Source organism: Desmodus rotundus, chromosome 3 (assembly GCF_022682495.2).
Source record: "Desmodus rotundus isolate HL8 chromosome 3, HLdesRot8A.1, whole genome shotgun sequence".
Taxonomy (NCBI): Eukaryota; Metazoa; Chordata; class Mammalia; order Chiroptera; family Phyllostomidae; genus Desmodus; species Desmodus rotundus.
The window spans coordinates 26552337-26561894 of record NC_071389.1 but is presented as its reverse complement, the minus strand read 5'-3'; positions in this window follow the sequence as shown (position 1 = coordinate 26561894).

The window sequence follows — 9558 nt, the reverse complement described above, 5'->3', positions numbered from 1 at the left end:
CCATGCCGGCATGTGTAGAAAGGTCTCTCATTCTTTATCGACTGTACGCTATAAACATACAACGAATTCCTCCATCCTCTGCTGATACTTTCCCGGCTTTTGTTACTACAAAACAATGCTGCCAAGAATTTCCTGTGTATTTATCTTTGCTCACTCCTGCCAGTGGTTCTATAAAATAAATACCCAAAGGTAGGATTGATTACATCAAAAGACACACACATATAAAGCCTTGGTAGAAATTGATAAATTTCTCTCCAAAAATAATGTACCCAATTTGCATTTGCCCAGCAGCGACAGAAAACCTACAGATGCTCCACCGCAGCGCCCTCTACTGTTTGCTGATCTGATGCACGAAGAATATCACCACATCGTTGTTTCCCTTTGGATCATTTTCTTCCTGTGGAGTCAAGCATCTCCTCATGTGTTTATTGGCCATTTGAAAGTCATCTGCTGTAACATTTATTTTCCCATGTTATTTGCCTATTTTCCTTATTCATCTATTTTTCTCTTTTATTCTTTTGTATTTTTGTAAAAAGTTGATTTGTACAAGTTCTTTGCACACCAGGTTCTTAGCCCTCATCTGTCCTATAAGAAGGAATTTGGTATTTTCTTCAGTTGAGTGTTTGTTATTTGCTTTATGTGTATCATTTTTCTTCCTGTATAGAAGTTTTAAAATATGCGTGTAGCCAGATCTGTCCATTTTTCTCTTGATAATTTCTGGGATTTGTGTCATGTTTTAGAAAGATTTTTCTCCACTCCATGATTATGGAAGTAAACATTCTCTGATATTTTCTGCTATTATTTTTATTTTTTAAGATTTTATTTATTTATTTTTAGAGAGAGGGGCAGGGAGGGGAAAGAGAGGGAGAGGAGCACTGATGTGCGAGAGATACACCCATCTGTTGTCTTTTGCACACCCCCAACTGGGGACCTCGCCCGCAGCCCAGGTATGTGCCCTGACTGGGAATCGAACTGGCAACCTTCCGGTTCCCAGGCCGGTGCTTAATCCACTGAATTACACCAGCCAGGGCTATCATTATGGTTTTTAAAATATCTGTACAGATTCGATCCATCTGGAATTTATTTTAGTGTACAGTATGCAGTGACATAGAGATGCAGCTAGATTTTTTCCAGACGCCCAACAATTGCCCTAATATGTATTTTCCCCTCACATATGTGAAATGCTACCCTTATTATATACCAAACTTCCTTATATGTTTAGGTCTATTTGTGGATTTTACTTCACTCCATTTATCTCTTTATCCGTTTTTGAGCAAGTTACACATATTAATTATTGTAACTTTTATTACACTGATAACTTTCTCAAACCTCTCACTCTGTAAGACCTTACCAACTCAGCTGGTAAACTACACACCTTTTCTCTCTGGCTTCAAGTGTCTTTAAAATGTGGTCAAACCATCTACAAAGTGACTCTGCATCTCTCTGACCATGTGCATTTTCTTATTCAACACATGCTTACTGAGCACCTACTGCACGCCAGGGGCTGCAGTGGGATCTGGAGAGACAGTGGGAACAACACAGACGTGGCCCTGCCCCCGGACGGGTTTTAGTGGTTAATCCTCAAGGCCACCGCACTTCCAGTTTCCGAGTTCCCGGGGCTCTGCACTGTCGGCCCAGGGACTCCCCCGGAAGCCATGCCTGGACCTGCTTGCTTTCAGATGCCCCTGAGCCGTGGCTCCGCCAAGGCCAGTGGTAACAGGGCCAAGCGAAGCTGGATTTTAAATAAACTTGGCTTCCTCTCCCACATTGTTGGGAGACCCTTATCCAAATCACTCCGTTCCCATCAGATAGGAAAGAGCCAACTCGGACGGGGTCTTCAGGAACAATGGTGTGCCGTGAGCTTTAGGAAACTGATCTTTTTTAAGATAGAGGAACAACATATAAAAAAGAAATTGAGAAGACTAACTGATCCAGAAATGATCTTTGATTCCTGGCAGTGGAGAAGACAGCAAGGGGTCGATCCAGTTGCGTGACCTGAGGCATGTCAGTTCATGTCTCTGGACTCTGTCTCAGGAACACTCAGGGTCAGACACTGTGCTGAGATGTTGCCTCACACGCAGTGCTACTGATGCTCAGAACACCATCATGAGGTCGCTTCATGACACCGGTTTACACCCAGAAACCCAAGATTCAAAATTGATATGCCTGAAGCTGCTCACTGAGCAGGAGCAGAGCTGGTGCCCTGCCGTGAGCCGGGTGGCTGTCACTTGCCTCACCAGATATCAGGACTTCCTGTGAGGTAACTCTACAAAGGCAGTGTGGTACTGACATAAAGACAGACAGACTGACCCGTGAGGAGAAACAGACACGTCCAGGGTCCGACCCACACATGTACACGACTTTCGTACATGGCAAAGATGGCACATCATGGCGAAGAAAGAAAAGATGCCCAAAACATGGAGCTGGAAAAAATGACTTTAAAACATATACAACGATCAGCTGTACATGGATTACAGACTCAAATTTGAAAAATAAAACATTAAAACACTTATTAGAAAATGTGGGTAAATAACTTTTGGAGGTTGGAATAGAGAGATTTCTTAAGGCCCCACAGACTACTAGCTATGAAATGAAAGACTGATAAACTTGGCTGTATTAAAATTAAGAACTTAGGTTCCACCAAAAACACCTTAAAGAGACAAATAATCAAGTAGGAGGGAAAAAATCTCAGAACACACAAGCAACAAAGGATTAATATGAACAGTATATAAAGAACACCTACAAATCAGTAAGAAAGAAGACTTTTGAAAAAGAAAGAGGAATGGACAGAAAGTATGAGCGCACTCTTCGGAGAGGAAGAGACAGAGCCGCTGAGTGTGAAGAGATATTAAACGTGGTTAGTGACGGGGAAAGTGCGAACTGAAGCCTCCACAAAGAGCCAGTTTACATCCGTTCAATTTATAGCAGTTAAAAGTCCGATACCAGGTGCTGGAAGGATGTGGGCCCCCAGGACCTTCTGCACATGGTCAGCAGGAACGTCAACTGGTGAAACTGTTTGGGGAAAGTCTGGCTTTCTCTTCTGAAGCTGAATGTAGCTTTTGGTGCAGCAGCTTTACTCAGAGCGGGGCTGTTCACGGGGCAAAGCCTGGAAACCTTCTGGGAGCAAGTGCATTGTTTGTTCATAATTATTTATTCCCTGTTTACCCTTGCCAGGCCTCCCTGTTTGGCAAAGACCCTTCCCCAGCAGACCCTCAGCCTCACAGAATGAGAACTAGAAATAAATGTTTGGTGCTAAGGCCATTGAAATATCGTGGCTGTTGGTTCCTGTAGGACTGGAAGAGAACTGCCCACCCTCACTGCCCATCCTCACCGCCCATGACGGGGAGTGATGAACACACTCCGACGTGCTCCGAGTGGTATACAACAGACAGCAGTCAAAATGAATGAGCTGCAGGGACACACCTCAAGTATGAATTAATTTTGCCAACCTAACACTAGGTGAGACAAATAAATCTCAGAAATTTTATGCAATATGATATTCTTTGGTAAAGTTAAAAATGACTAACATAAAAAGTATTCTTGCCCTGACTGGTGTGGCGCAGTGGGTTGGGCATCGTCCTGCAAAGCAAAAGGTTGCCAGTTCAATTCTAAGTCAGGGCACATGCCTGGGTTGTGGGTTCTGTCCCCAGGTGGGGCACATATAAGAGGCAACTAATTGATGTTTCTCTCTCACATCAATGTTTCTCTTCTCCTTCACCCACTCTTCCCCCTCTCCAAAAATATAAATAAAATCTTTTTTAAAGTATTATTTTAAGGATTATATACAGTTGCAGGAAGGGAATTTATGGTTACCTACAGGTCATCAAGTTACTAGCTTTGTCTTTGGGTAACACGTTACAGTATGATAAATAACCAAACCAAGTGTGACATGCAGGGGCCAGTGTTAAGAGAGTGTCATAAGCCCAGGTGTATGATCACCTAATTCTGTGCACCTGGGGCCCCCTTGAAAGTCAAGTAGCAAAGATACTAAATGTTGAACTTATAAACACTCCCTAAAAATCTTTTCAAAATTTTGACTTAGAGATTTGAACTTGCTTCTGTGGGCATCAATTTTTAGATCAGATTTTGTAACTTTGTGTATCTACAGAGAGAAAAGAGAGAGGTGATTCAGCCTTCCCTCTGGCATGCTTTATCTTTCAGCATGGAACAAAATCATTGATAATTTAGAAAAGCTTCTTCCAGTTTCACGGTTGTTTGATATTGGTCACGTGGGTACATTTGTAGGGTGGCCAAGCTTGGGAAAAATCTCTGTCAGGTCTCTTTCAGGACAGTTTCAGTTTTTTGTGCACTTAAATTAATCCTAAATCCTCTCTTAATTGATGAAACTCACTCCAGTTTGTCATCAATGTCTTTTGTAGTGGTACATAATATATCTTATGTTCTCTTAGCTCAGTAATCTGTGCCAAGTATGCACAAAACTTAAATATTTTTGCCAATGTGTCCACGTGATTCAGTCCTTTTAATTTATTGGATTATCAAAGACCCCAGGAAACTATTCATACCTGCTTTTCAAATTTATCTGTTCTCTCAATGAGTTACTGTTTTTGAAATGACCTAAAATTTGGGGAGAGGGGTATAATTTTCTTCTATTGATTTTCTATTGGCTTCATTGCTCATTTTTATGGATTTGGTTTCATACACTATTAAGTTTTAACTATTTATGTCAGTTATTTAATATATGTATTTAAAGATGACAAAAATATAAAGGTGCTCCTCTATAAACCCAGTTCAGAAATCTATAATTTCTCCATTATTTTATTGAAACTCAAGAGTCTCTCCTTCAGAGAGGCCTTGACCACTCACCTTGTGGAGGTTTCTGGTCACTTTCCAATCCCTGATTCTCCTTTTTTTCCCCTTATAACAATTGATCTGATGTTAAGCTACATACTGATGTGTTTCTTGTCTGTCTCGTCCAGTAGAACCTAAGGAATTTTTGGATCAGTTATATTCCCAAACCCTAGATCACTGATGGATGAATAAATAAATGTTTGTTGAATGACTGAGTGAGTGAATCTCTTCAGTGATGACAGAGCAGGTCTGCATTGTGGTTCTTGTCCAGATCCTGCCTCATCCACTTGCAGGGCTGCTGAAAGCCAGGGGCTGCTGTGAACTTGCTGTGGTCTAAACCCCACTGAAGCTCCCCACTCCCATCTCTGCACTAAAACTATCTCTATTTTCTTTTAATTTTTATTGAATTTATTGGGGTGACATTGGTTAATAAAATTATATAGGTTTCAGGGGTTCACTTGCTTTATGTATTTAAGTGCTTCGATGTTGGGTACAGAAATGTTTACGAAGGTCACACCCTCTTGTTGGAATGACTCCTTTATTATTATGTAGGGCCCTTCTTTGTCTCTTATTATAGCCTTTGTTTTAAAATCTGTTCTGTCAGATATAAGTATTGCTACCCCAGCTTTTTTTTTAATTTCCATTTTCATGAAATATCTTTTTCCATCAATTTACTTTTAGTCTGTGTGTATCTTTCATTCTGAGGTGGGTCTCTTGTAGACGGCATATATATGCTTGTCCTATCCACTCAGCTACCCTATGTCTTTTGATTGGAACATTTAAGCCCTTTACATTTAAGATGATTATTGATAGATATGTGTTTATTGCCATTTTATTCCTTATAACTATGTTCCTCTGTTTTTTCTTCTTCTTCTTAAAGAAGACCCTTTAACATTTCTGGTAATAGTGCTTTGGTGGTAATGAACTCCTTTAGCTTTTTCTTGTCTGGGAAACTGTTTAAGAGAGATTTTTCTGGACTGGGGCATATAGAAAATGTTCTTGGAGGAGGTGCTTTTTGATGCCCCTCCAAGAACAGAGAACAAATAGGACTTACACAGCTTGCAAGCAGGGAAAGGGGAAGCAGGGAGGTGGAAGCTGGGAAGCTTGGAGCTGGCAGCCTGGCAGGGGAGCCCAAAGTGCTGGGGTAGGGGCTTGTGCACAGAGCCGAGAGAGCCCAGCGAAGGGACTCACTCTACTGGACCAAGGTGGGGTCTCCCGTCTGGGCCTCTGGGTAAGTAAACACGTCCTGGGGAGGAAGGGCTTTGTGGGAAGTAAGACTAACCTACACAGAGTGGGCAGGCAGGAAATTGCCGAGGGTGTTCAGGAAACCAAAGTATGTTCTGTGGGATATTAATAGGGCTCCATAGTCAAACTCATTTGGAAAATTCTGGATGAACAAGGTGAAACAGATTTCTTTCCTGCAGGCTTTATATGTGCTGCATTTCCAAAAAGGGCTGTAGACTCGTTTATTAACTTGACAGCACATTAGTTATAAAGAGATGGCAGAAAAGCAAGCGGGTGCAATAGCTCGGGGTGTCCTAGAAGCCAGGCTAAGGAATTCTGACATCCCCTTAGAGGCCACAGGAAGAGGAAAAGATTGTTAAGCAGGGCGGTGACCTAACCGCAGCTGAGGGGTAGGAGGCTGCCTCCGATGTCAGCGTGGGGAGCGAGCGTGAGGAAAGGGGGACATGAGCACTCATTGTTTCAGCCAGCTAGCGCTCTGCATACACACCCGCATTTCACCTTTACGACTCTCCAAAGCTAGGTGAGGTTTTTTCTACTTTAACATTGTGGGAACTGAGGCTCAGGATGTGTTGCACCACCTGCCAGCACCCAGTGAGGTCAGAGCCAGTTCTCGAATCCAGGTCAGCCGGGAGCAAATGGGTGGGCCTCAGCCAGGCGGAGCCTCTGGTGCTGCTGGGACCCCCAGTGATGCGGCCCTCTCCCAGGACCTAAGCTTGGAGCTATCTGCCACCAACCTGCTGGGGGATGGGGCCAGCTCACGCCCCCTCTCTGGGCCTTGGTTACCTCACGTGTCCATAAGATGATTGCTATTATTCCTCCCAACTCTGAATTCCTATCCACACGGGTGCTGCCTGGAGAGTCCCGGACCTGGTCCTCCATTATGGAAATTTGGAATTGACTGCTATGTATCTGACGGACCAGCCTCATCTCACCCCGCCCTCACAACAACTCTTCAGGCATTCAGTCAGCGAGGATTTGCCCACCCACCCACCCTACGCCAGGCCCTGTCCCGAGAGCTGTCATCTTCTCTCTGTAAGGCAGAGACTGCTCTGGTCCCCAGTTGTCCAATATGGAGCCTCACCCCAGGTCACCCCCCCCCCGGGCTCAGATTCACATCAGGTCTAACTGCACCACAGCCCAGCTCCTGCCCAGTCTGTTTGACTGTCACCTGCGTAAGCCCGAGGGCTCAGGGCTGGAGCCCAGGCCTCCAGAGCAGGATGAAGAGGGGATGGTGGGGGGGGCGGGTAGGGGTGACAGTGACATTAGTCCGACCTGGCTGTAATTCTTGGTCCTGCCACCTACTAGCTGTCTTACACGGTGCCAGTCATTTTGCTGCCCTGAGCCTCAGTTCTCACATGTACAAAATAGCTCTAACTGTACTTACCCCGTCAAGTTGTTGGGAGAATGAAGGCTCCCCCAAACACCCTGCCCCTTCTCATGCTCTCTTCCAAATGCCTGCAAAGAGGGATCCAGAAACACAAATAAGTAAAGTGATTTCCTAGATTCCTTGACCTCTGGTGTCAGAGGAGTTCTCTCTCGCGTGTCTCTGTATGGCCTGCACGCCAATGACGAGGACTAGCATCTGCCGAGCATGGAATAGGCTCCTCCAAGAACCTCCCTGCGCATCTTACAGACCACAGCTGTGATGGACCAGAGACACGATTCGGTCCCAGGCTGTGCGGCCCCACGGCCCACGCTGTTAATCCCTCCACTACCTGGCTCAGCAGGTTCAGTACAAACCTCTGTGCATTAGATGGTGAGATCCCAGGGGTTAATAACCGTATCTTCTGCAGGACCCAAAAGCCAGCTTAGACCTAGCTCTGAGTGAGTTTCAATGAATTTATTCACTCATTTGTTCACTCACTCACACTCTTTCATTCATTCATTTAGTATCTATTGAGCACCTGTGATATGCCCAGGACACAGCTCCCCAGCTCCTAGAACTGAAGGCAGAGAAGACCCCCTGTTCCCATGGCAATGACATTCTAGAGGCGATGTAAGCACTAAATGCACAAGCAAGAAAACTATCAGCCAGTGATTCATGCAGAGTTAAAATAGGATTATATGGCAACGAGTGACTGGGTGGCTGCTTTTGATGGGAAGAATTCTCTAAGGAGGTCATGTTTTAGCTAGGACTTGAATGATAAGAAGGAGCCAACCATCTGCAAACTGGGGGGAACAGAGCAGCCAAAGAGGGAGAACAGCAATTGCAAAGGCCCTGAGATGGGAACAGGCGGGGCATGTTTGGGGAGCAGAAGCCACAGGCAGCTGGAGAGCCAGTGAGTGCAGGGAGACAGCGAGGCAGGGCCACATCCTGGAGGCTTCATGACCGGAGGAAGGAGTTTTATTATTTGTTATCACTTTTGCAAGATGTGACAGGAAACAGTTGGAAGGTTTTAAACAGAGAAATGACATGATCTGTTTTTTTAATTAATAGGCTTTATTTTTTTGAGTTTTAAGGTTACAGAAAAGCTGAGTGGAAAGTACAGAGAGTTCCCATATACACTCTCATCCCTCCCCCTCCACACACAATTTCCCTCACTAGCATCTTGCACTAATGTGATACATTGGTTACAATTAATGAGCCAAAAGTGAAACATTATTATTGACTGAATTCCAGAGTTTACATTATGGTTCACTCTTCACGTACATGGGTTTGACAAATGTATAATGAGTAGCGTGTATCCACCTTCCAGGGCACAAAACATCCCCCTGTGCTCCCCCCTACTCATCCCTCCCTCCCTGCAAAAGCCCTGGCAACCGCTGACCTTTTCACTGTCTCCATAGTTTTGCCTATTCCAGAATGTCATGTAGTTGGAATCATACAGTATGTAGCCTTTTCAGGTCAGCTTCTTTCACTTGATAGGACTTTTAAAAAGACCATGTTAGCTGGTTTGCAGAGAACAGATTGGAAGGGGACAATAGTAACAGCAGGGAGGTCAGTCAGGAGGCCAAGCGGTTGTCCAGGGACTCAGACAAGCAGGCGGCGGAGCTGGCGGGGCGGAGTGTGTGGCGCAGTGCGTGGCGGAGGACACCTGTGGAAGCCCGACTGCCCGCAGATGCACTGCAGAGGGAGAATCGGCAGGAAAGGACGGATGATTTCACCACGAGGTTCAACCAGGTCCTGGATAGCGTGGTGGTATAAAGTTTTCATAAATACTGTTTTTTTTATTTTCACTTACTTAAATACTCTTGGTTTCCTCTTAGAATTGAAGAAAATGATCCAGAGGGATATTCGGGTGTGCCTAGCACCACGCAGTGCAGTGGTAACCAGGTCCACCAGGGAGGGCAAACTCCAGCCCGTTCACCCCACGCTCGGACATTGACTGCCAGCTCCCCACCCCTCCAGGGCCTTTGTTAAGTATTTTCTCTCTTGTTGGTCATTTTGTTGCATAATCAATAAACCACTAACAAAAGTAAAAGGCTTCCAGACTTACATGCTGATTCCCTGCCTGGGTAGCCTCCCCCTTTGCCCTCCTTAAAACCCTCCTGGCTTCTCATGGC